At 48.4% G+C, this 26,287-nt stretch overlaps 1 long non-coding RNA gene across 1 annotated transcript in view; it reads left to right on the forward strand.

Annotated features, from left to right (window-relative positions):
- Nucleotides 1–15,033, forward strand: part of LOC146857280 (uncharacterized) — a 233,462-nt gene extending 218,429 nt beyond the window's left edge. Inside the window, exon 6 of the long non-coding RNA XR_014979562.1 lies at nucleotides 14,889–15,033. This is a non-coding gene — a long non-coding RNA (uncharacterized LOC146857280). The remainder of the gene's footprint in view (nucleotides 1–14,888) is intronic.
- The last annotated feature ends 11,254 nt before the right edge of the window (nucleotides 15,034–26,287 follow it).

Consider the following 26,287-nt stretch of genomic DNA (forward strand, 5'->3'; position numbering starts at 1 on the left):
CCACACACCCTGAACTGCAGCAATGTGTATCTGTGAAGCCCACATGGACAGGTGACATTGCACATGCACCCATGACAAACACAGGAATGTTGGGAGGAACTAAGGTGCCCAGACACATCACACAAGGACAGTTTACAACCCTGAGGAATGACAGACATACTGCACAGTATGCGGTACATGGCCATGACCTCAAAGCTCACGTAACCTTCAGAATCCCTGCCACAGTCCCAGGACAATGCAGAAGACAAGGAGAACCACAAGGCACACATGCTGACACCTGCCAGCATTGCAGCCATGAACCCGACAAGTGGGAGCAGTCACACACATACAAATGTCTCAATCACTGAAAGATACCACCTAGGGACAACTACATGATATTGCAAACAAAAAAAGTGCCTTGAGGAACCCTCACTGTGTCTCATCTGTGTCTGACAACATCATCAACACTCAGAACTGACAAATCACAATGATGATACACCAATTAACAGGAGTGAGTCATGCACCCACCCATCTGGTAGCCCATTGGAAAAGTAGTGGGATGAACCCAGTACCACTCAGCAAGCATCAACAACAGGAACATATCAAGGGAACACTGTCTGTGTATGAACGGGGATGTGGGCACACACACATGCTCATACAACACACACCATGGGCCCAGGTCATGTCACTGGACAACACACTTACTTGAGGGGACCCAACTCCTGTGGAAGCCCAGCTGTGCCAAACATATTCACCGCAAGTCTCACTGATGTCTGCAGAACACTTGGTCAGTCAGCCATCAGTTACCACACAATGAAGGCTCTGGTCACAACAGCCTGGGTACGTGAGTCTCCCCTAAGTCATCTGCACATACCCAAAACATATGTCTAGCAAGTTGCACAGAGGACCCAGTTGCTCCTATACCAATGATGCCCACACCTGTAGGCCCAGTGTTGATGAGCACAAAATCTGTGGAAGTGACAAATTGGACAATGGGAAGCACATCATATGTGCAGGGGTGCAAGCCAGAGATGTGACGATGCAAATGAAACGCTCACAGAGAGATGTCCTCAAATAGTTGATCCTGACACACTAAGGTAGCTGCAAAGCATGACATGGATACCCACCAGAATAGGATACATATCTCATGGACCACAGGGAGTACCTCACAGCAACACATCAGTATTCAACATTGTAAACAAAGCATCACAGGTGCAAGGGCATGTTAAACATCATCAACATAATGTACAACTAAATCTAGTTCACAGGGATAAAGAAAAAAGCTTTATTCAGCATATTAAAAGTTAAACGTCTGTTCAAACAAAAGGCCAATGACCAGTCCATGTACAAATGCCAAGGAGTGAAGTAGAGTGACAACTGTCACACCTTGCTTGCCTGCACTGCTAAGGACCGGGGTCATCCCCTCGGAGGGGCAAACATGGGGGCAGGCCAGGTACCGCAGGGACAGGATCAGGGCGCAGCAGAAGGAGGCAATGAAGAGGTGGTGGATGCAGGCGAGACACTTGAAACTGCAGTGGAGCTGACTGAAGTGGTGAGTGCTGTCATAACTGTGGGGCACAAGTCAGATGGGGTGGGTGAAGGCACAACTCCAGTGGGCTCGCAGATGGAGTGGATTGGCTCACCACTGCAGTGCCCACGTCAGACGGGGTGGTCGTGGACTCCAATGCAGTGCCTCTATCCATGGGAGCAGAATGGGGGGCAGGTGAGGTTGGCAGGGCAGGGGAGGGACATGGCCCCCACATCAGTGGCACTAACCGTCTGACCAGGTGTGGAGGAGCAAGTGCTAGGGGGGGATGGCCTTAGCATTTGGGGATGGTGTATCTGTGGGTGGGGGAACCCAGGGCAGGGAGTGGCGGGTAAACCTCTGGAGTGGTGGCCTGGGGGATGGATGACAAATACTTTGCCTTGGAGCTGCGTGGTGGTGGGGGGGTCTTACTTTTCTGGCGCTAGGGGGACTTGCGGGTGGGGGTCTCTGTCTGACTGTGCCTGGGGGAGGGTGTCCAGGTGAGAGGGGCACTCCCCTCTGTGTGTGGGGACTTCCTCTTCCCCTTGTAATCAGGATCTGCTGGGTCGGTGGGGAAGAGGACAAGGTCACAGAGGAAGAGCTTCTGGGGAGATGGGGTTGCAGGTGATGCAAGGGAAGGGGGCTGGGAGGGAGAGGTCTCGGGAGGACTGCGGAGTGGTTGTGGATCACTGTGTGTGTATCTGCAAACCAGCCCCTGTGAGTGTGGTATCAGTCCCCTGCGCTTGCTTGTGTGCACGTCTAGACCTTGGTTTGGGTGTTTCTGTGCTTGGGACAGGTAGGGTGCTAGGAATCGTGTGTAGTGCAGGGGTAGGAGGGGTGCGGGACTGTTGGAGGAGGAGCGCTGCTGCCATCAGGGAGGAGTACAAAAGGGGGTGGTGATGGACGGAGCATCAGAACCAATCAAACACTCACACCCAGTCAACAGATCTGGGTTTGATCCATCACCGTTCTTTAGCCCACTCTGCCACCCCAGTTCAGACATGGCCATATGCAAATCAGTCTGACCCTGTGCCTCATGGGACCAGTCCAGCCCGAACTGCCAAGCCATGCCTTCCCTGGACCAGAAAAAAGCTTCCTAGGACCGGTTTCTGGCATTTCAGCCGTCTTCAGCCAGGCTAGCTTGAATCCAGTGGCAAAGTGAGCAAGGGACTCATGTCTGAGCATACCCTGCCAACTTATGGCAAACAAAGCGGTAAAAAAGGGGGTGGTGATGGACGGAGCATCAGAACCAATCAAACACTCACACCCAGTCAACAGATCTGGGTTTGATCCATCACCGTTCTTTAGCCCACTCTGCCACCCCAGTTCAGACATGGCCATATGCAAATCAGTCTGACCCTGTGCCTCATGGGAACAGTCCAGCCCGAACTGCCAAGCCATGCCTTCCCTGGACCGGAAACAAGCTTCCTAGGACCGGTTTCTGGCATTTCAGCCGTCTTCAGCCAGGCTAGCTTGAATCCAGTGGCAAAGTGAGCAAGGGACTCACGTCTGAGCATACCCTGCCAACTTATGGCGAAAAAAGCGGTAAAAAAGGGGGTGGTGATGGACGGCGCATCAGAACCAATCAGACACTCACACCCAGTCAACAGATCTGGGTTTGATCCATCACCGTTCTTTAGCCCACTCTGCCACCCCAGTTCAGACATGGCCATATGCAAATCAGTCTGACCCTGTGCCTCATGGGAACAGTCCAGCCCGAACTGCCAAGCCATGCCTTCCCTGGACCGGAAACAAGCTTCCTAGGACCGGTTTCTGGCATTTCAGCTGTCTTCAGCCAGGCTAGCTTGAATCCAGTGGCAAAGTGAGCAAGGGACTCACGTCTGAGCATACCCTGCCAACTTATGGCGAACAAAGCGGTACAAAAGGGGGTGGTGATGGACGGAGCATCAGAACCAATCAAACACTCACACCCAGTCAACAGATCTGGGTTTGATCCATCACCGTTCTTTAGCCCACTCTGCCACCCCAGTTCAGACATGGCCATATGCAAATCAGTCTGACCCTGTGCCTCATGGGAACAGTCCAGCCCGAACTGCCAAGCCATGCCTTCACTGGACCGGAAACAAGCTTCCTAGGACCGGTTTCTGGCATTTCAGCCGTCTTCAGCCAGGCTAGCTTGAATCCAGTGGCAAAGTGAGCAAGGGACTCACGTCTGAGCATACCCTGCCAACTTATGGCGAACAAAGCGGTACAAAAGGCGGTGGTGATGGACGGAACATCCGAACCAATCAAACACTCACACCCAGTCAACAGATCTGAGTTTGATCCATCACCGTTCTTTAGCCCACTCTGCCACCCCAGTTCAGACATGGCCATGTGCAAATCAGTCTGACCCTGTGCCTCATGGGAACAGTCCAGCCCGAACTGCCAAGCCATGCCTTCCCTGGACTGGAAACAAGCTTCCTAGGACCAGTTTCTGGCATTTCAGCCGTCTTCAGCCAGGCTAGCTTGAATCCAGTGGCAAAGTGAGCAAGGGACTCACGTCTTAGCATACCCTGCCAACTTATGGCGAACAAAGCGGTACAAAAGGGGGTGGTGATGGACGGAGCATCAGAACCAATCAAACACTCACACCCAGTCAACAGATCTGGGTTTGATCCATCACCGTTCTTTAGCCCACTCTGCCACCCCAGGTCAAACATGGCCATATGCAAATCAGTCTGACCCTGTGCCTCATGGGAACAGTCCAGCCCAAACTGCCAAGCCATGCCTTCCCTGGACCGAAAACAAGCTTCCTAGGACCGGTTTCTGGCATTTCAGCTGTCTTCAGCCAGGCTAGCTTGAATCCAGTGGCAAAGTGAGCAAGGGACTCACGTCTGAGCATACCCTTCCAACTTATGGCAAACAAAGCGGTACAAAAGGAGGCCACGGACTGATTGGTCCTCTGTAGGGCAGACATGCCCGAGGAAATGCCCTCCATGAATGACACCAGTTGTGTCAACAGACCTGTGTGTGCATGGAGGAACTTCAGCATCGACGTCTGCCCTACATGGATCTGTCTAAGTAAGTCCACAGACTCCTCACTCAGGGCAGCAGGAGACACAGGGGCAGGGGGTACGGTGACTGGCACAAATGAGACATGCTCACGAACACGGGAGCCCACAGGGACCTCTGGGATGGGGAGATGGGAGGGTGGTGGTGGTGGTGGTGGCGATGGCGGGGACAGCCTCACTAGCTGGGGTTTGGTGGCTGCTGACACCCGCTTCCAAAAGGGAGTCATCCTCAGAGCTGCTGTGGCCCTCAGCTGAGGGGATGGTGCTAACGACGCCTCTGTGTGGCTCTGCTCGCCCTCCGTGCCACTGGGTCCACCCGACTCCTCTCCTTCTGTCCCTGTAAAGCTCTGTGGCTCCTCCTGGTCCGTGGAGCTGTCCCCTCCTGTGGCCGTGGTTATATCTGGATAAGAATAGGAAGTTAGAGAACAACATCAGTCACCTGCACCGACTGCACACACCACAGTGAGTACATCACATCAGAGGGAAAGCCCTGGCATCATCAGCTGAACACAGCTCAAAGTGCCAACACTGTTTAGAATAAGACAGTTGTCATTCTCAACATCAACCATGACACACATATCCCTCCTTGACTTACACTCATATGTCTGTTGCATGTTGGATGCTAACACCCCAATGTGCCATGAAGCACCACCCACACATTAGTTGCACATGCAAGTGAACATGTAGGAGTATGTCACTCTACACACAGCACATCTCTTGCTACAGACACAGTACAGGTGTCCGGATGAAGGGATGGGCAGAGACTCATTTCACATGCTTGTGATGCATGCCAGCAACACACACTATGATGTACTCATGTCATGATGGGCAATGCCACAATGGGGTGCATGGTGCACACTTGAACACAATGCAGGATCACTCATAGCAAGTTAAATGCCATGGCACTGGCACTGGCATGCATGGAAAGCCAGTCAACACTGTCTCCTGTCACAGGGGCAGGGAATCCAGACAACAACAATATGCACTGACTCACAATCCTAGCTCAGGGGTAAAGCTAACTCTGCAGATGACCGGCGCACTTGCCCATCCCATGCAAACAACATATCCAGGACCCAGAAGACCCCACATCATGCAAATCATACATATGAGTCTCTGCAAACACAAATCCCTGTACATTAACACATCACAGTCTGCCATGCATGTAACCCAGCTGCATGAAGGACACAGTTGCATACACCATTGTGCGCTGTCAGATGATCACACACCTATATGTCACACAGGTCTTGTCTCTCACAGTCACATCTCAGATGTCATGCTGACCCTCTGAATCATGGACACCCCAGTTGTACGTAACAACAAGCCACACCCTAATAACACAGAGGCAGACACCTGAGGGCACATGTCACTAAGCACAACCTGCAATTTCATACACAGGAGTGGGATTACAGAGTGTTTCTAAATGCCCTTGAGGAGGCATGACTGGCCATGTCTACGTGAAACAGTGTTTGGCCCTGGACAGTAGTCAGGTGGCTAAGCAAGTGTGACATACTTGATATACATACTCCTGAGGCCCAAAAATTGGAGTCCCCTGCTGCATGGGTTTGTTTGGAATACCCCAGCCACATGTTGCGAATCAGACAAGCAATTGGTACACATCTCAAGGGCACACACAGATCACATGTCAGATCTCAGGCATTGTGTAAACAATTGACCCACCCATGAAACACACAACAGAGTCACAGAAACAGATGCTGACCGGTAGCTGAAGCATAGCTGACTGCAGGGACACAGTACCCTAGTGACACAAGCAACAGACTGTAGGGGCCACACCTGTGGATCAGATGAGGAGGGTGCATCACACAATTGAGGGACCTGAGTATTGGATTACAAGACCTACGTAATGTGGAAGTGTAGAGGTTGGAAGGTACTTTCAGGACTAGGCCTCGTGTTGATGGTAATATTGTCCTGCTGTCTCTGTGTCCAGTGTGGCCCCGCCCTGTGCGGTCTCTGTGCTACATGCCTGGTCCCGAAGCCAATTAATAGAGCGAGAGAAAATGAGAAAATTATGTTACAAGCCCATGTGGATGGCCTCATGGCCATGGAGGTAATCTGAAAGAAATGGATAAGTTTCGCTTGGGGACAAGGAGGGAATGAGGAAATTAAAAATTAAAGATCGCGTTCTCAGTTCTCAGTTCTGTCCCCTCGCACACTTCTTTTTCTTTAGTGCTCTGAAACCATTCTATATAGCATCCATTTTAGATACAGCATCCATTTTAGAATTAATTTCAGCTTGCCCAGGATCAGCCAGTTCACGTATCTCCTCAGGTTGTACAAGTTCTTGGTCAGTTACACATACTCATTTTTGTGGTTAAGCCGATTCTGAAAAAGGGCCCACCAGCCTTCTCTTTTCAGAGAAAAAAGGCTTATCTAGTATCTCTTCGAAGCCAGCTGCCCTAGCATTCACTGAGGCCCGCAGATTGTCACATTTTTCAGCCCCCTCTAAGGTTGTCTGTTCATAACCTATGCACCAGCTCCCCCACCCTCTGATGTTATGTTATTGGGGTTGCTTATATAGCGCACGGCTACTCCAGGGAGTGTCCCGGCGCTTTCTGACCCCGAACTGAGAAAGAAGATGGAAGAAAACACAAACATAACAAGTTACTGCTTGTAAAGCCAAGTTTTCAGGGCCTTTCTAAAGGCAAGCAGATTAGAAGTACGGCGCAGATCCACAGGCAAGGAGTTCCATAGTTTTGGGGCAAGATGTGTAAAGGAACGACCACCTATCCTGACCCTTCTAATGGGAGGAACCGTTGCCAGGCCAAGACATTCAGATCGGAGAGATCTGGTGGGTTTATAGAAAAGAAGCCGTTTCTGAATGTACGAGGCCCCAACCAAATGGAGTGCCTTGTGGGCTAAAGTGAGAGCCTTGAAAGTAATCCGCTTCTTAACTGGGAGCCAATGAAGGGAAGAAAGCAGCTCTGAAGCCCGAGCTTGTCGAGGTAGGCCAAAGATCGCCCTTGCTGCTTCCTTCAAAAGTACGTGTCTATCTGTGTTTTGCTTATATGCCTTGCGCAATGCTAAATTGCAACATCTTTCTGCTACGAACTATGAATGAATGAATGGAAACTTATAATCGCGCTACTTAGCCCGAAGGCATCAAGGCGCCTAAACAAAACGGAGGGCTCTTCCCAATGACTTGAAGAATATTGTGAAATGTATAATGTGAAATGTATAAAAACTGTATTCAGTGAATAACGTGTCAGACCACTCCTGAACTTGCTGGTGAAGGAGCTCTCCCTTATCCCTTAACTCGAGTTAAAGAATAAAGGCCCATTTAACTCTTACACCACGGACTCCTCAGTTCATTATTTCATATATATTGATAATTTATAGAAATTCAGACCAGGTAATTAATTTATTTACCACATTTAATGGCGCCCGAACAGGGACGCTCCCCCCATCCCCACGCGCCGAAGATCTAGGTCCGGTCTTTATCCCTTCCACACCCACGACGGACTCTCACGTGCACAAGAGGCAGGGTATTCCTGCTGACTCCCTCGCGGCGAGGAGGAGACAGACTGAGACTGAACATCCACACGAGGCGGTGAGGAAGGTGGCGGAGAGTTCCAACCCAGAGCCTGACAAGAGAACTTGTCGAGTCCGAGGTTTCCAGAGCCCCGTTATTCCTCATTCCACTGCGCAGCGCTTCAGTCCGATGACCAGGTCTTCAAGTTCTGCTTCTCGGTGAGTACTACTGGGAATGTATAAAGACGTGTTCTGGGATAGAACACGGTAAAGTTGCACTGGCTCCCAAGTGTATAAAGATATCAAGTATATTGTTTTTGTGATTCGATATTTATAAGGCTTAGACAAGATATTTTAAAAAATGCCTTTATTTTCCAAATTACGAGGATTAAGTACCAAGAAAAAGTTATTAGAACAGGCCGTTCCGGTCCCACCTAGAGATACACCTGGACACTTCATATATACTAAACATGGTATTGAAGGGGTAATGTTCTTGGACCTTTGGTCTGATTATACAAAACATCTAGAACCCAGACTTAGGTGGCCCTCTACAGGTACATGGGACATGGAGTGTATTATGGCAGTAGAAGAACAGTTGTGGAAAAAGAAAGTAAGGCCTTCACAAGAAAAAGCAATTGAATTGTGGCGCAAGGAAGCGCATAGGAGGGACCAGAAAGAACAGACGAAGGCTGAAAAAGGTAGGAGAATGTCAGAACAGGCTAAAGAAAAGAAATTACAGGAAGAGGGAGAGAGAGTTATTACTGAACAAAGAGAAAGAGAAAAAAATGCACTTATTGAGGGAATTTATCCCGTTCTGCCTACCGAAACAACTGGTGAGGAGATGTGCATCCAAGAAAATATGAAAAAGGTAAAAATAACTCCTTCAGAGGATTTCGTGTCTTCTTACTTAATAGAATGTCCCCCGCCTTACGTGGTTCAACCGCAAGCCCTGCAACGTATACCACCAGCACCGATGGGTGGCCAAGTGGCCACCGCTCCTCCCCTAGACGATGTTAAAGACGGGGCAGAGGATAAAAGTGATATCCCGCCTTTGGAATGCCCTTATGATGAATGCCCCAGGGAGGGTAGAATGGCCATAATATCTCATAGATTGAGACAGGCCCTGGACACGCTCCAGAACCTTCCCAACAGTAAATCCCAATTGGACGCAGTTCACGATTTCGTCCGAACGGGTAAAAGTGAACAGGCCTTGTTAACAATGATAACAGGTAGAAAGGTCGCGACCAAACAGACCATGTTACAGTTTACAGTGATCTGTTTCTTGAGAATATTGGACTGCAGTAATCGCGAGGCGCCCAACCATTTGTTGGACCTAAGTGACTTACTTGAACGGTCCAAGTTCACTAAACACGAGCAGATACAAAAATTACTAGTACAATTGATAGCGGGCATCCATACCATCCATCAGGATTGGGAAAGACAGGAAAACATCTTGGAAGAGATGAGTGGTGAGGAAGAAGATGGAGGGAGAACTCCTGTTATGGGACTAGCCCGTAGCCATCGCCGTCCCGGATTCCCTCCCCTTCCCCCTCATGTCTCAACTGAGTACAAAAATACTAGAACGGATACCGTTTCCACTAAGCTGTTACAGTGCACTGTCCAGTCGTTGGAGCACTGGCTCGAGGACGACCCGCCTTTCACCCCACATGAAAAAGAAATAGCCCGATCAGCCACTGATTGGATTGCCCAGCACCAACTTTATGACCCTGATATGGTAGGACAGATCTTCCTCTCCCTCCCCCTGTCTGATCAAAGAATAGCAGGTATGTGCATGTTACAACATTTGGCAACACTATATGAAAAAACATGTCCCCCACCTAAGAAAATATATCATTTACTGCTTGACTGCGCAGACGGGTTTTGGTTAGGGGTGGGCGACAATTTCCGTTCCGCTCCCGGAAATTGCGACAATTCGACATTTCCGCGTTCCGACCGGAACGCGGAAATGCCGAATTGTCGCAATTTCCGGGAGGGAACGGAAATTGTTGCCTGGCCAATATAAATAAAGCAGGTGCCCGAGTTGAAGCTCAAATTCAGTAACGCATTCATCGGCACAATACATTCGGGAGCTAGGTCGAGGCTGGGCAGGTGTGCTGTTCTCCCCATATCGACCGTCAAAAACTAGCTGTGGTCCTACCTGTCGCGCAATCCCCGTGTAGTTCCTGACACCAGCTGCTCTGATCGGTCTCTGGCCCGCGGCGTCTCTGGCCCACGGGCGGCATGTGAACTGCATGGAAGCCCCGCCCCACACACCAGCGGTGGGCAACATCTTCCGCCCTTTCCCCCACTACGATGGACAGCTGACTCGAGGGACCCGCAACCTGTAGCGGGCGGCAGCGGCAGGCCGGAAGCACCAATTTCCGCGATCACGGAAATATCGCGTGATCGCGGAAATTGCTTGCATTCTCGCGAGAATTGGCGGAAGTGCCTTCCGCCAATTCCGCCCACCCCTAGTTTTGGTCCACAAGGGATGAAGAATTCATTACTAAAGTTCTGGATCTAAGGCAACATTATGTACAGTTCGAAACTGAAATGTCCGGTAAGGGTACCTATGACAAGGGACAATTTCCCCTGCGAGAGGCACACCCACGGCTGCGTGGTGACGGCGAATATGACCGGGTACACGTATACACCCCTCTTACCAAATTAGAGATATTGGAAATGAAAAAGATAGTACCACCTCACGAAAAAGACCCCGCAGGATTCCATAAAGAAATAAGGGACATTCTGAGTCTAGGAAATTATACTTTCCCGGATAAAAAGATATTGCTGAAAGTTCTCCTTCCCGAAGGGATTTATGAAAAATTGATGGAAAAAGATTGGAACTTAGATGGGAGAATTATAAATTGGACGGCGCTGAGAAATGAGGAACAGGCCCGCAAACCAGGGGATGGGTTGGGAGACCTAATACGTGCATTCCCCGATGCCCTTATGCAAGTCTTACCTAAATTGTTAAAAGAAAGAGGATTGGGACGCAATATCTGCATGTAAACAAAAATTAGATGAAGATATAGGAGATTATTTTGTAAGGTTACAGAAATGTTTCGCCATTAACAGCGGCCTCTCCTCAGGTAGTGATGGCTACCAATGTCTTTTCGTAGCAAAATTGGTAGAAAATGCCCTTCCCCCAATAAAGAATAGACTCCAGAAAGTTGAGAGTACTTGGCAAGCAAATAACTCTCAACAGATGCTACAAATGCTACAGTACCATCATAATAGAATTAAAGAAGAGGAAGAACAAGATAAAAGGCGCGTCAAAGACACCAAAATGAAAGCCCTGGTAGCCCAGACAACAACTGTATCAAATACAGGGAAAAATAACAAATCCACTGAAAAAGGGTCATGTAATTATTGCAAAAAACCTGGCCACTTCGTCAGGGAGTGTCCCGTATTAAAACACAATATAGCAACAGGAAAAACACAAGCCCGCCCTTATGCCCCTCGGAACACTGAGACCCCAGCCCCTATGGCACAGGCCAGACCCCCTACTAACGCCCCCGCACAAACTCAAATGTACCAGCGCAATGATGAAATATATCCCGAATATCCTGAATACTCGTGAAAGGGCCTAGAGAGAGAAAAAGACTTGCCCCTGATTCCTGTCACGGTGGACCAACGTGGCCCCTATGTACAAGCACACTTTCTGGGGCAAGACCGAAAATTCCTCCTTGACACAGGGGCAAGTAGGACAACAATAAACCATGATGAGGTCCCAGGGATACCTCTCTCCGGCTCACATAGTATTTCCTTGGGTTTTTCAGGAAAAACAGTTATAAATAAAGTCTCCCAAAATGTTTTCCTAGGTGTGGGTCCACTGACACGTACTACAGATCTAGTATTAACAAAGACCTGCCCCGAAAATTTACTGGGTATTAAAACACTGAAAGAACTGGGTGCCGTGATACGTTGCTCCCCAGAAGGTGTCAGGCTGTTTCTACGAGATTTCAAGGGACATATCCTGGAAAAGGAACTGGATGCCAGACTCAAAGTGATCCCGCAAACATTATGGGCAACGAGCCCTACAGACGTGGGCTATGGACATCACACCTCACAAGATTACACTAAAGTAAGGTGTGGTTTTGCCACGAATAAGACAGTATAAAATACCACCGCAAGCTGAACTAGCATTACTACAAATAATTAATGACCTGATTGAACACAAAGTAGTTGTAGAGACGGATTCCAATACCTGCAACTCACCTGTTCTTCCCGTTCTTAAAAGAACGGACCCAACTGCCGAACCTGTATATCGTTTGGTAGTGGACCTGCGAGAGTTAAACAAATGTGTAGTGCCACAATACCCTGTGGTACCTGACATAACAACACTTTTGACAGCAATAGATCCCAAGGCTACCTTCTTCACTGTCATAGATCTGAAAAACGCCTTCTTTAGCATTCCTATTCACGAGGATAGCCAATATCTTTTTGGATTCTCGGTCAATGGCCGAAGCTTCAGATTTACGAGAGCTCCACAGGGCTATACAGAAAGTCCCAGTATCTACAGTCAAGCCCTGAAGAGGCAGTTGGACAGCATCCAGATGCCTGAACATACCACACTCATACAATATGTAGATGACATCCTCATAACAGGCCAGTCAGAAATGGAGTGCGAAAAAGCTTCTCTCCAGGTGTTATTATTTCTTGCAGACAAAGGACACAAAGTGTCTCCCTCAAAATTACAGTTCTGTGCACAGCAAGTGGCTTACCTTGGGCACTTGCTGACCAAGAAGGGAAGACAACTTACACAGGAACGAATACGGTTGATAGCCATTATTCCACGTTCAACAACACAGAAAGAAGTACAAGCCTTCATTGGCTTAACATCATATTGTAGACAATGGATTCCTCAGTATGCCCATTTGGCCAAACCTTTGATACAACTGACCACTTTGGAGGCCGGTTTATCGGCATCTTTGCCATGGACAACTGAGCATACAGAGGCCTTTGAGCAACTAAAACAAGCACTGTGCCAGGCCCCAGTCCTGGCCACTCCAGATTACACCAAATCCTTCACATTATTTGTAACAGAACGAGGTGGTACAGCACTCTCAGTCCTCACACAGGACCAAGCAGGAAGAAACAGGCCCTGTGCCTATTTTTCAAGTACATTAGACCCAGTCGCACAAGCCCTACCTGCCTGCCTAAAATCTGTAGCTGCCACAGCTTTAGCCATCAGACAAAGTGACGCCATTGTCCTAGGACACCCCCTGACAGTACTTGTACCACACGCATTGGAACTCCTACTCAACAGAACACAAACACAACACCTTACAGTTGCACGATTAACGGGATATGAGCTGACATTGTTCCAGCCTCACATAGAGAAAAGGAGGTGTAACACATTAAATCCTGCTACCTTGCTACCCAATGCCACAAATGAAGAAGATACACATGACTGTATTAGAATGATAGAGATTGTCACCAAACCCAGACAAGACTTGACTGATGTCCCGCTATCAGATGTAGATGCTACGCTCTTTGTGGATGGGTCATGCATGCGGACGAGTACAGGAGAGTTAACGGCAGCTTATGCCATAACCACTGACAGTAGAGTCATAGAAACAAACAGAATAGACACCCTTTCAGCCCAAGCTGCAGAATTGATTGCCCTCACACAGGCCTGTAGGTGGGCGAAAAATTTAAAAGTAAACATTTACACAGATTCGCAGTATGCCTTTGGGGTGGTTCACAATTTCGGGACTCTATGGAAAGAAAGAGGCTTTCTGACCTCCCATGGAGCCAAGATACAACATGGACCTTTAATACAGGACCTGTTGGATGCCATACATCTACCAACGGCAGTAGCAATATTGAAATGCAAAGCCCACACAAAAGTTACAGACAATGTTTCCAAAGGGAATGATCTTGCAGATCAAACTGCCAAACACACAGCCCAGACAGCAGCCATTTCCCACACAATTCAACAGAATACAGTTCTGGTAGTAAGAGACCCCTCTAAAGACGTCATAGACATACAGGCCCACGCCACCCCAGAAGAAAAGAAAAAATGGGCTGAAGTAGGAGTGACAGAGACTGAACAGGGATGGGTGACAAAAGACAAAACCGTGTGGTTCCTACCCGATTCAATGGTACCCATAATCATAGAAACTACACATAGTCCAGCACACCTAGGTGAGAAGGGAATGTTAGATAGCTTACGACCATTATGGCACAACAAAAACTTGCGGGCTGCCGCAAAACACAAAGTCAGAACATGTATGATATGCTGTCAGTTCAACCCGGGGAAAGGTGTGTCTGTAGAACAAGGTGGATTTCACCCCCCTGAACATCCTTTCGAGGTCCTACAAATGGACTACATACAAATGGACAGGTGTCGAGGACACAAGTATGTGCTAGTAATTGTATGTGCACTAACTAGGTGGACAGAAGCCTATGCCGTACCAGATTGAACAGCAGAGACAACAGCGAAACAGCTGGTCAGGGAATTTTTCCCCAGGTATGGGTTGCCCCGAATAATTTACTCTGACAATGGACAGCCTTTTTCTTCTAAATTGATGGAACAAGTGTCCCTATTGCTAGGATATACTTGGAAGTTCCATTGTGTCAGGCACCCACAAGCAGCAGGTCTAGTCGAAAGACACAACCAGATACTGAAGACAAAAATAGCAAAAATATGCGCAGAAAAAGATGTAGATTGGGTCACAGCCATGCCGGTAGCCCTTTTCTACATGAGAATGGTAGCACATTCAAGGACCGGTCTATCTCCTTATGAGGTAGTCTACGGCAGACCTCCTAACATGTGGGGCACACCTAGACCTAAGTCTATCACGGATACTGACAGTAATATGTTGACAGATTATCTTGCCGCCATGATGTCTGCACTACGCTCTTGTCGTTCACAGGTGGCGGCTGCCTTTCCAGATCACACCAGTCCGGAAGAGCATGCGATAAAGCCGGGGAAATGGATTCTCATCCGAAACTTTGATAGAACATCGTCCCTGGAGCCCAGGTGGAAGCAGCCAAAGTTGGTCCCCCTGACAACACGGACAGCGGTAAAGGTTGAAGGAAGGAAAGGATGGCTCCACGCCAGCCATTGTAAAAAGTACTTTGGGGACACTGAGAACATTGTACAAAAGAAAGATAACACAAACTATTTGCCCCCTCTCTTGGATCCGACCCCCCAACAAACTTACAGTTCAAAATTACGATCTGCCAAAGTAGCTCAAGTTTGATCAATTAAGTCCAGTTGGTACAGACTGACTGGTGAAGCGGTCAGACAATGACTACTGCTTTAGGGCAGACTAAAAAGACAGTAATGAAAAAAAAAAAAAGATACTGCAAAATGCTACGTAGCAGATGTATAATGACTTTGATAATTTTGTTTTTAATATGTGCTTTGTTGACATGTGTGGGGTGGATATTACATGTTGTTTTCCCTTCCAAAACACCATCACTACACCAACAAGGACATGTCAACACAACTGCAGAACACACGTACCACACTTTACCCTCCCATGAGCAGAGTCACCGGCTGGCCTTACAGAATAATACTTTTATACAGATGTTACATCATACACACCAGGTCAGCAACACGACTGATTGCTGGGTTTGTGGCCGACTCCCAGCCCACCAGCATAGGGGAGGAATGCCCCTTTCTCCTTTACCTTTCTCCCATAATGGAACATGTCAGGCCTGGGATGCCCTAATGGGGGACATAAATACTTCCTTAACCTGTCCTGGGGATGGAAAAACGTGCAAGAACGGGTGGCCATGGGGAGATTTGAACAAAGTCTTGAATAAAGCCTGTTACCCCAATGATGACGGCGATCCACAAGCAAGAGGGTCCACGTTAGAACAAGAAGAATACCAAATAGATGATAGGATTAAGACCTACCCATTCCAAATACTAAACATAAGATCCAAAAGGAATAATGGCCCTCCCTCTATATTGGTAACACCAACTAAAGGCCATCTGTGCCTCAGGCATAATGGGTCCCTAAAATTAGGACATAGTGATTGCTCCACAATACTAGATTTTGAGGATTGGAATAAGTCCTCTGCCTTAGCCTCCCGACACACTTATTTTGTATGTGGCTCCACGGCCTATTTTCAATTACCACCGGGGTGGGATGGCACGTGTTACATCACGTTCCTCCTTCCACCAGTTTTCATAGCCCCCCTTCATATCATAGGGACCTCCAACTATATCAGCACAAGCGAAGAAAAAGAACTATTGATACCTCAGGGGTTGATCAGACTGAAACAACTTGGGAACAATATACCGATTTTAATAGGGGATTTTTCTTTTTCATAGGCCCTGTACAAAATAGTAAATTAATACGTAGGCTTACCAGGACTCTGGAGGCTGTCATCAATCAGACCATATCTGCCCTTGGAAACCTGACTGAGGAGCAGACAGCCATAAGAATGGTAACTTTGCAAAATAGACTTGTTCTTGACGTCATACTGGCTGACCGGGGTGGAGTATGCAGATTGATCGGCTCTTCCTGCTGTGTGTTTATACCTGATAACTCGCCGTCAGTCTATGCGGCAATTTCCAAATTGCACAAAATAGCTGCAGACATACACCAAGAGCCTGGCTCCTGGACACTAATGGGATGGTTATGGGGCATATTGTCAGCATGGGGTTGGAAGGTACTTTCAGGACTAGGCCTCGTGTTGATGGTAATATTGTCCTGCTGTCTCTGTGTTCAGTGTGGCCCCGCCCTATGCGGTCTCTGTGCTACATGCCTGGTCCCGAAGCCAATTAATAGAGCGAGAGAAAATGAGAAAATTATGTTACAAGCCCATGTGGATGGCCTCATGGCCATGGAGGTAATCTGAAAGAAATGGATAAGTTTCGCTTGGGGACAAGGAGGGAATGAGGAAATAAAAAATTAAAGATCGCGTTCTCAGTTCTCAGTTCTGTCCCCTCGCACACTTCTTTTTCTTTAGTGCTCTGAAACCATTCTATATAGCATCCATTTTAGATACAGCATCCATTTTAGAATTAATTTCAGCTTGCCCAGGATCAGCCAGTTCACGTATCTCCTCAGGTTGCACAAGTTCTTGGTCAGTTACACATACTCATTTTTGTGGTTAAGCCGATTCTGAAAAAGGGCCCACCAGCCTTCTCTTTTCAGAGAAAAAAGGCTTATCTAGTATCTCTTCGAAGCCAGCTGCCCTAGCATTCACTGAGGCCCGCAGATTGTCACATTTTTCAGCCCCCTCCAAGGTTGTCTGTTCATAACCTACGCACCAGCTCCCCCACCCTCTGATAAACGAAAACCCAAGCTGCTTCCTTCAAAAGTACGTGTCTATCTGTGTTTTGCTTATATGCCTTGCGCAATGCTAAATTGCAACATCTTTCTGCTACAAACTAGGAGGGCTCTTCCCAATGACTTGAAGAATATTGTGAAATGTATAATGTGCAATGTATAAAAACTGTATTCAGTGAATAAAGTGTCAGACCACTCCTGAACTTGCTGGTGAAGGAGCTCTCCCTTATCCCTTAACTCGAGTTAAAGAATAAAGGCCCATTTAACTCTTACACCACGGACTCCTCAGTTCATTATTTCATATATATTGATAATTTATAGAAATTCAGACCTGGTAATTAATTTATTTACCACAGTGTGACCAGGCCAAAAGACTGCTATTAGCATGTCAGACATAGTACACAGATCAGGCATGGACTTACCCCCTTCCTGCTGCTGACTGGCCTTCAGCTGCCTATCCAGGTCCGGGAAGACCACCGTCAGGATACAGAGCATGTGGGGAGTCAGGGTCCGGTGTCCGCCCCTCCTGCGTGGAGGTGACAGCTTCAGCTGGACCCTAGCTATCCTCCGGAAGCAGTCCCGAAGGTCCTGCCACCTCTTCTGGCAGTTGCGGATCCGGCTCTTGTAGACCCCCACAGAACGAACAGCCCAGACGATGGTCAGCCAGATCTCCTGCTTCTGGTGGGCATCAACCTGTGAGGATAACAAAGTGAAAAGTACATTAACACACATGCCCTAGATTTGTGCAGCACACATTTGGATATACATGTCATCATCACAAAGGGAAATGAATCTGTGCCATATATCCCAAGTGATAGGTCCAACACGGTTGCATTCTATGAATCTGGCCAATCCATTTAAAAGTACGACTCGTACACGCCTTCCGCATCGTTCAAATCTTCACCTTCATAGAACACTTGAAATTGCAACATTGTTGTAGGCATCCAACTGAATTTCCAGTGCACAACTCGTACAAGTTTTGAATCCGCATCCGTCTCCATGACAGTCCGGAGCCAATGTGTGCGCCCGGCTCGTTCAATTGACTGTACAACGCGTATTTCTAATATACACATGCACTAGTCTCCATGTGATTCAATGGCCAAGGCGTATGCCTGTCTCGGACCATGCCTGCCCGACGCGTATGCATGATAGTCACCCGCATCGGACCTCATTGCATTCAATGACAAAGCGTACGCACGTCTCCACATCCAAGTGGTATATGCATCACCCTTGATGGGGTGTGTGTCTAAGAGACGTACATGTAGGGCCGGCAGGAACAACAGTGGCTACTACCTGTGGGACTTACGCTTGCCTTGTGATGTGTACGTGCTACGCCATGTCCATTGCTGTGTTGATGTGGCAATACAGGGACCCTGGCTTTCTGCATGGCAAAGATCTGGGACGCCTGGGAGACATGGGGCCTCACTTTTCACTGTGGTGTGTGTTTGGAACGTTGCAGCGGCACATAGGTTGGGTGACACAGCCAGATGATTGGACTACATGGGACTCATGTGGACATGTGGAATTGAGATGTGAGGTGGTGGTCTTGTAGGTGACATATGTGTCCATGCCCAATAGCACACACCTCAGTACATTGTGTAATGTCATGATCTAGCATGTGATATTGATCGTGGTCATGGCCACATGGGTGTCTGAACTGGCAATCTTCCTTTGTGCATCTCTGTACTGCAGGGCACCAGCTGTCCATCGGCCATTCCCAGACCTTGCAACCATGCAGGAACGTGACTGCATCAGACGGTACCGCTTCACCAGGCCACTGATTGCGGAGTTGGCGGAGCAGTTGGAGCCACATCTGCTACCTGGCCGGACATACCCTACAGCACTGACACCAGAGGTGAAGGTGATGGCAGCCCTGCACTTCTTTGCTACTGATACCTTCCAGTACACTGTGGCTACTGCTGATGGGATGTCGCAAACGATGTTTAGTCGAGTGCTACGCGATGTCTTGGAGGAAACGTTGCAATTCCTAGACCTGTATATCAAGTTCCCGAGCCCAGCTGAACTCCCTGAAATAAAGGATGCCTTTTATACACTGGGGAGGATGCCAAACGTCATCCGATCTATTGATGGGACACATGTTGCCCATATACCACCACAGGCGCATGAGCAGGCATACCCTAACAGGAAGCACTACCATTTGATCAATGTTCTGGTGGTCTGTCTTGCTGACATGTCGATCACACATGTGTGTGCACGGTTCCCTGGTTCTGCACACGATGCCTACATTATGAGGAGTAGTCGCATTGCAACGCTGATGTCACAGATGCCAGCCCAGCATGCCTGGCTTGTCGTTGTGTACTGACTGTTTCTCATTGTGTGTGTTTGTCAATGTTGTATTCCATACTCCTACAAATCTCAGCTACTTGTTCATTTTTGTGTGTGTAGGTGACTCCGGATACCCCAACATGCTGTGGTTGCTGACACCCCTCAGGAACCCTGTGACGCCAGCCGAGCTGCACTACAATGAGGCACATGGTCAGAGCAGGAGGGTGACTGAGCGGACATTCGGCCTCCTGAAAAGTCGCTTTCGCTGCCTAGACAAGACCGGAGGGGCCCTCCCATATGAGCCTGCAAAGGTGTGCAAAATAATACTTGTCTGCTGCATGCTACACAACATGGCGGTGCCGAAGGAGGTGCCTCTCATCCAGGATGACGATGACAATGACAAACCTCCGGCACCTGTGAAGGATCCCGGCCTGGGACAAGATGCCAGTGATGATGAAGATGATGGTGACGTCCGCTCACAGCTCATCAACAACTTCTTCACCTGAATGTGAGTTTCCAGGGTTGTTATGTGAATGTATGGAGGTAGCCTGGAATGTGTTGTGCCAGCTCTGTTGCTGTCTGAGTGTGTCTGTGTGCCACTTTACCGGATGCGTGCTGTGATGTGTCCATTCAGGTGGTGTGTACTCCACAATAGGGTAGTACTGCTAACTAATGGTTGTGTAGGTGTCTTGCAACATGTTTTGTGTATGTGTATTGCATTTCTCTCCTGTTCTTCTGTGCTTTTGACTGTATCTTGTCTGTCCTTCCCAGGGTACTTTGCCTGTTGTGTGGGCAACACTGACCCCCAACACCCAGAAGCCAACACCAGTGTGGAAGTTGACAATTCCCATCAACTGATGTACCACACATCCCTGGACTTCCATTCTCCAACAAATTGAGAGCGTGTGTCCACTGTTACGTAGAATTACTGTGCAACTATTGTGGAATAAACGTGTTGCAGATGTGTAATGAACCTGTGCTATCCTTTGTTATGTGCGTTGTCTGTCTTCCCACATCTGAGTAACATCTGCTTACCTCACCTGTGGACTTGTTACCACTGACTGGAGTTGGTGTTGTGTCTGTGCATGCCAATGTGTTTCAGGTCAACATAATTGTGTGTCATGAGTAACATGGCCATGGTGAGTATGTTTTGTGTTGCCATAGTGGTGTGTCTCCCTCAAATGTGTCACATCACCATGACTCACCTTACTTTGGTCACATTGTTGCAGTATTTGGCATGCACTGTGTTGTGTAGCAGATCGACATCTCCCTGAAAATGACAAGTTGGAATCACAACAGAGGCAAGTATGATGTACTGGTGAGTTTATTTACAAACATGTGTGTGGGAAGTGCACAGGATGGTGGGTGCTGTACATTGGTTTGGGAATCCAAAGTTCACATTGGAGTTGGAAGTGCTCGTAGATGAAATGTCCAGAGTCATCTGCCACATTGGCCCAACATGAACCCTCCATGTCATGTGGGCGAGTTGTGTGCGATTGGACAAGGTGAACGAGTTGCGCACAAAGAACATTGTCCAGAACAGGTTTAGAGGCCCTGGGAGATGTGCTGGGACATCTGCCTCTCATATGTCCTTCTTCGAACGACACCTCTTCTTCCGGGTGGGGGGGGATCCTCAGGTGCAGGCCTCTGCGGTGCAGGGGACTCTCCGCCAGAGTCCTCCTCCCTCCCTGTGACGCTGGCAGATGGTTTTGCAACAGATGTTGTGGCCACACAGGGAGGTGTGGACAGGTTGGTGTTGATCTGGCGGAGGAATTGGAGTATGTCCCGATGCACCACAGTAATGGCATCCCACTTGACCTCCACGCGGGCATGGTGGGCGACCTGCACGTGTTGCATGTCCTTGAGGATCCCCACTACCTGGCCAAATCTTCCGGTGCTATCCTGGTACGCATCTATGATGCGTGCCAGGTGGGGGTCATCATGCAGTCCAGAGCCCTCTGCAAGGCGTACCCTCTGCCTCCCACCCCTCCCAGCACCCCTATCCACACGGGCAGGACCAGTGGTGGGACGCACAGGTGACACTGTGATCCCTTGGGTGGTGTTGCTGGTGGTGTTTGCTGTAGCTTCCAGGGGGTCCTGTGTCTCTGTGCTGTGGATGTTGATTGACCTTGGTCTGTCCGTGTTGGCGGGGGTGCCCTGTCGGTGTCCAGATGCTGGAGGCGTGGGTACAGGGGGTGCAGATGTTGATGCTGCTAGTGCTGCATGATAGCTCACACCGGAGGGGCCAGGTTGGTCGTCGGCATCCGAAGAGGAGAGTGAGAGAGTCAGACCAGAGAGCTCAGTGTCCGCCAGAGTCTGGGACTGGGTATCCTCATCATTTGGTGCTGGGTGCCCAGCACCACCTGTGTTTTGAAGAGACACACAATGTGAGTTATGTTTCTACATGCATAGATGGTTAACAAACATGACTTTTTCTACTTTTCGAACAGATGCCTGCCTGTGCACTGCTTTTTCCCAGCTTGTCACTGACAGAGTTTGATATTGTTGTTGGCCATTTCCCAGCATAGCCTTGTGCTCCCCACAACAGAGCCCAGTGTCAGACCTCTTGTCAGTCCCATCCCACTCCTTGTGAGGCGAGTATGGTTCAGTTTGATCTTGCTGGGCCATGTGGGTGGGTGTAGATTGTCTGTGACTGGGAGTCCCATCATACTCTAGGCTACACCCCCCTTCCCAGCATGCACATACTTCCTCCCTCTTGACTCTGCTTCCCTGTGAGGGGGTGTGACAGCAATGGCAAGATGGCTGACTGTGAAGTCCTGATGTTTGTTGTTGGCCATTTCCCAGCATAGCCTTGTGCTCCCCACAACAGAGCCCAGTGTCAGACATATTGTCAGTCCCTTCCCACTCCCTGTGAGGTGAGTATGGTTCAGTTTGATCTTGATGGGCCTTGTGGGTGGGTGTAGATTGTCTGTGACTGCGAGTCCCATCATACTCTTGGCTACACCCCCCTTCCCAGCATGCACATACTTCCTCCCTCTTGACTCTGCTTCCCTGTGAGGGGGTGTGACAGCAATGGCAAGATGGCTGACTGTGAAGTCCTGATATTTGTTGTTGGCCATTTCCCAGCATGGCCTTGTGCTCCCCACAACAGAGCCCAGTGTCAGACATCTTGTCAGTCCCTTCCCACTCCCTGTGAGGCGAGTATGGTTCAGTTTGATCTTGCTGGGCCATGTGGGTGGGTGTAGATTGTCTGTGACTGCGAGTCCCATCATACTCTTGGCTACACCCCCCTTCCCAGCATGCACATACTTCCTCCCTCTTGACTCTGCTTCCCTGTGAGGTGGTGTGACATCAATGGCAAGATGGCTGACTGTGAAATCCTGGTGTTTGGCTATAAGTCCAAAGTGAGCCCCTGTGCTTCACACAGCAGCACCCAGTACGGGGTGTATTTTACTGATATTTCAATGAAGTGTGTGTCAATGCATTGTACCCGGTGTGTTGTGTTGAGTTTGTGTAGGGGGGTGTCTCCCCATGCTGGTAAGTATGGTCAGGGCTGTCAGTCCTCCTTCCCATCATGAAACATGCTTCCATTGTAGGGCGTGCAAGTTGTCTTTCAGGATGTCAGTCAGTGGTGTCCTGCTTCTAATTTGCACACAACCCCGAGCAGGGCCTTGTGCTCCCCACAGCAGGACCCAGTGTCAGCCATCTTGTCAGTCATTTTCCACTCCCTGTGATGTGGGCAAGTTTCAGAGAGGTCTTCATGGGCCAATCAGGAGGGGGAGCATTATCTGTGACTACAGGCCCCATCATGCTTTTGGATACACTCACTTCACCTGCATCCCCACTATTCCTTCCTGACAGTCAGCTACACTGTGAGGTGGTGTGTTTGTGATGGCAAACTGTCTGGCAGGGTCTATTTGGCTTTGTGCCACTGGCTTGCTCTATTTGTTTGTAGGTTGGTGCATGTCATGACCCAGTTCACAGTCACTATGAGATGGCAGGTATTGTGTTTGTCTGACTGGCATACACATCTTGGGCTGATTATCTATTGGTTGGTGTAGCTGTGCTTGCGGTGCATGGTGTCACTGTCCCCTTGCCACACAATCTTGTGTATGTTGTTTGTGTACTCACCAGGCTCTGGTATGTCTGTTAAGCCATGGATGCTCTCTGGTGGTAGGATGTCCCGCACCTTCTCCTCCCAGGTCCTGAAGAAGACTGGTTTGGCAGGAGGGCCACCGCCGGTGCACTGACTCAGGGCGTGATCTTTTTCGATGAGTTTCTTGACCCTCCTACGCACGTCATACCACCTGTTCTGGATATCGTCCTTTGTGCGCCTTGCTGGTGCTTGGGCGTTCACCTTGTCCAAAATCCTCATCCACATCTTGGTTTTCTGTGAGATATGGGGTCCTTTGGACCAATGTACCAAACAAATGTGGCTCTACTCTGATGATCTCGTCTACCAGCACTTCTAACTCACTATCTGTGAACTTTGGATTCTTCTTTGGGGGCATGGTGATGGGTGGTGGTGGTGAGGGATGTGTGTGTGAGGGTGCAAGTAAGGGTGGTTTGGTGTTGGTTTTGCTGGGTGTATGTGTGTGTGTGCTTTGTATGAGGTGCTGATGGTGTGTGAGTTGTGTGATGGGGGAGTTGTGAGTGTGTCTGTGGTTGCTGTATACTGTTGTTTGCTGCTGGCTGTGTCTCCTGTTTGCAAGGGATGATGGTAGTGATTGTAGTCCTTTATATAGTTGGAGTTGTGGGTGTGTCTTTGTCCCATGTTTTTTTCTTTTGTATTTATTGGCTTTGTCATTGCTTGTTTGGTCCTTTTTTTGTCTTTTTTCCATTGGTTTTTGTAGGCATGAAGGAGACGTTCATGTGACGGAAATGGACGCTGCTGTTGTCTCGTGCGGGCTTCTCTGCCTCGTTCATGCTGCCTATCTTCTGTGTTTGGTACGCGTCGGTTGCGGCGGTCGCTATTGTTTGTGTGCCGGGTTGTCTGTGCGTGTCGGTCGTGCGGCTTGGTCTCCGTGCAAGTCGGTCTGGTTTTACACGCATTGCATCATACTGTGCGAATCGTACATCACGGAGTACGGGTCGGCCGGGTTGATTCCGGGTTCGTGTCGGTCGGTGATAATCGCGTCGGTTTTCTGGCCGGATCACTATTTTCCCTACGGCTCGTTCGTACGGCTTGTATTCCGTTCGTGTTGGTTGTAATTCACACGCGTTGCATCGTACTGCACGGGTCATACGGCGCTGGTCCGTGTCGGTCGGTATTCGGTCCGGGTCCGTGTCGGTCGGTTTGTTTTGCAGCCGAAATCGGAATCGGCCCCTAAGTAGTGCATTCTGTTGCTTCGCGTATAATAAAGGACATTGAGCAGTCTCTGCACTTACTTGGTACTGGCCTACCGTCCATGTATGAGGACTCCGTACATAGTGTTTACTACATGCAAGGCAATATAAATATAAATAATTCTCTGTTATTGCACTGGAACGAAAACGATCAGTATCGGTAACCACACATGCATACATTCCCTTAGGTTGCAGTAAAACACGCAGTATCAGCGTCAAGAAACAAAAGGTGGATCGACAAGAAACCTTTCCCTTTAATACTCTCCTTTCAAAAACTGCCTGTAAGTGAAGTAAATACTCGGTTTGATATTTTGACAACAGATAAAATATAAACAATGTTTTTACACTCGACTGTCCTGATTTACAGGTCCTGGTCATTAGACAATTTCTATATTCAAGAAGCACCAAAAATTGTCCTTAAGAATTCAGGTAATACCAGCTTTCAAGTGACTCTTGTCATAACATGCTACGAAGAGATAAGGGGGTCATTCACTGTAGGTAATTTCTTTTTATTTAATTTCAATTTCAGGTTACACCGTGCATGTAGCCCTATGAAAATCCCTGATTGAATACTGGGATTGGAAACGTGTCGGCATTTTCCATCTCATAAGCCACAAAAGACATACAGGGTTATTCCTGAACTCTGATGAGGTTTTCTAAAATTAATTTACCCCACAGAAAAATATTTATCTAATGCGGCAGCAGTTCCTGGACATACGCCAAGCTATAGGGCTTTTTAGGAATTGCGTTGTATAATCAACAGTTTGGAATATTTAGCTGGTGTAACTCATGTTGTTTAAAATTGTGATTTTTGTTTAAATTTTTTGTATGTTATTCTTTAAAACCACACAAGTTGTGATTTCAAAGTCCTGTGAATTGAAATGTACCTAACTCAGACATGATTGAAAATGTTGCTGTAAATGTTTTGTAAATGTGAAAAAGAATGTGAATATTGACATTCAAAGCTTAAGAACTGCTCCGTCTCAGCTTGAGTACGAATAAATAAATAGCGGCCCAGAAAACGACAGCCAGGTTGCTTCTCTTTTGTTTCAGTATATGTCCAAACCTGGCGTCGCATGGACAAAACCCCCCCTTTCTTCCTCTGGATTGTTCCCATGAGGCACAGGGTCAAGGTTGATTCGCATATAGCTGGGTCTGAACTGGGGTGGCAAATTGAGCTAAAGATAGATGAAGGATTCAATCCAGACTTGAGCCCTATTCACTCACTATCACCACCTAACCCTCAAACACAAACAGCTCTGCTGTAATCAGGCGTCGTAGCACACCCTGGAAACATTCAGTGACCGGGGTGGGAACCCTATGATGAAGCATGTCACCTACTAGGTAGGTCAGTGAGGATTCTTTTACAAAACCTTTGGGGTTTCTAGGCAGTACAGACACCTGGTACATCCAACCAAAATTAGGGGAAA

The sequence above is a fragment of the Triturus cristatus genome, chromosome 3_2 (assembly GCF_964204655.1).
Source record: "Triturus cristatus chromosome 3_2, aTriCri1.1, whole genome shotgun sequence".
In the NCBI taxonomy this organism is placed as follows: Eukaryota; Metazoa; Chordata; class Amphibia; order Caudata; family Salamandridae; genus Triturus; species Triturus cristatus.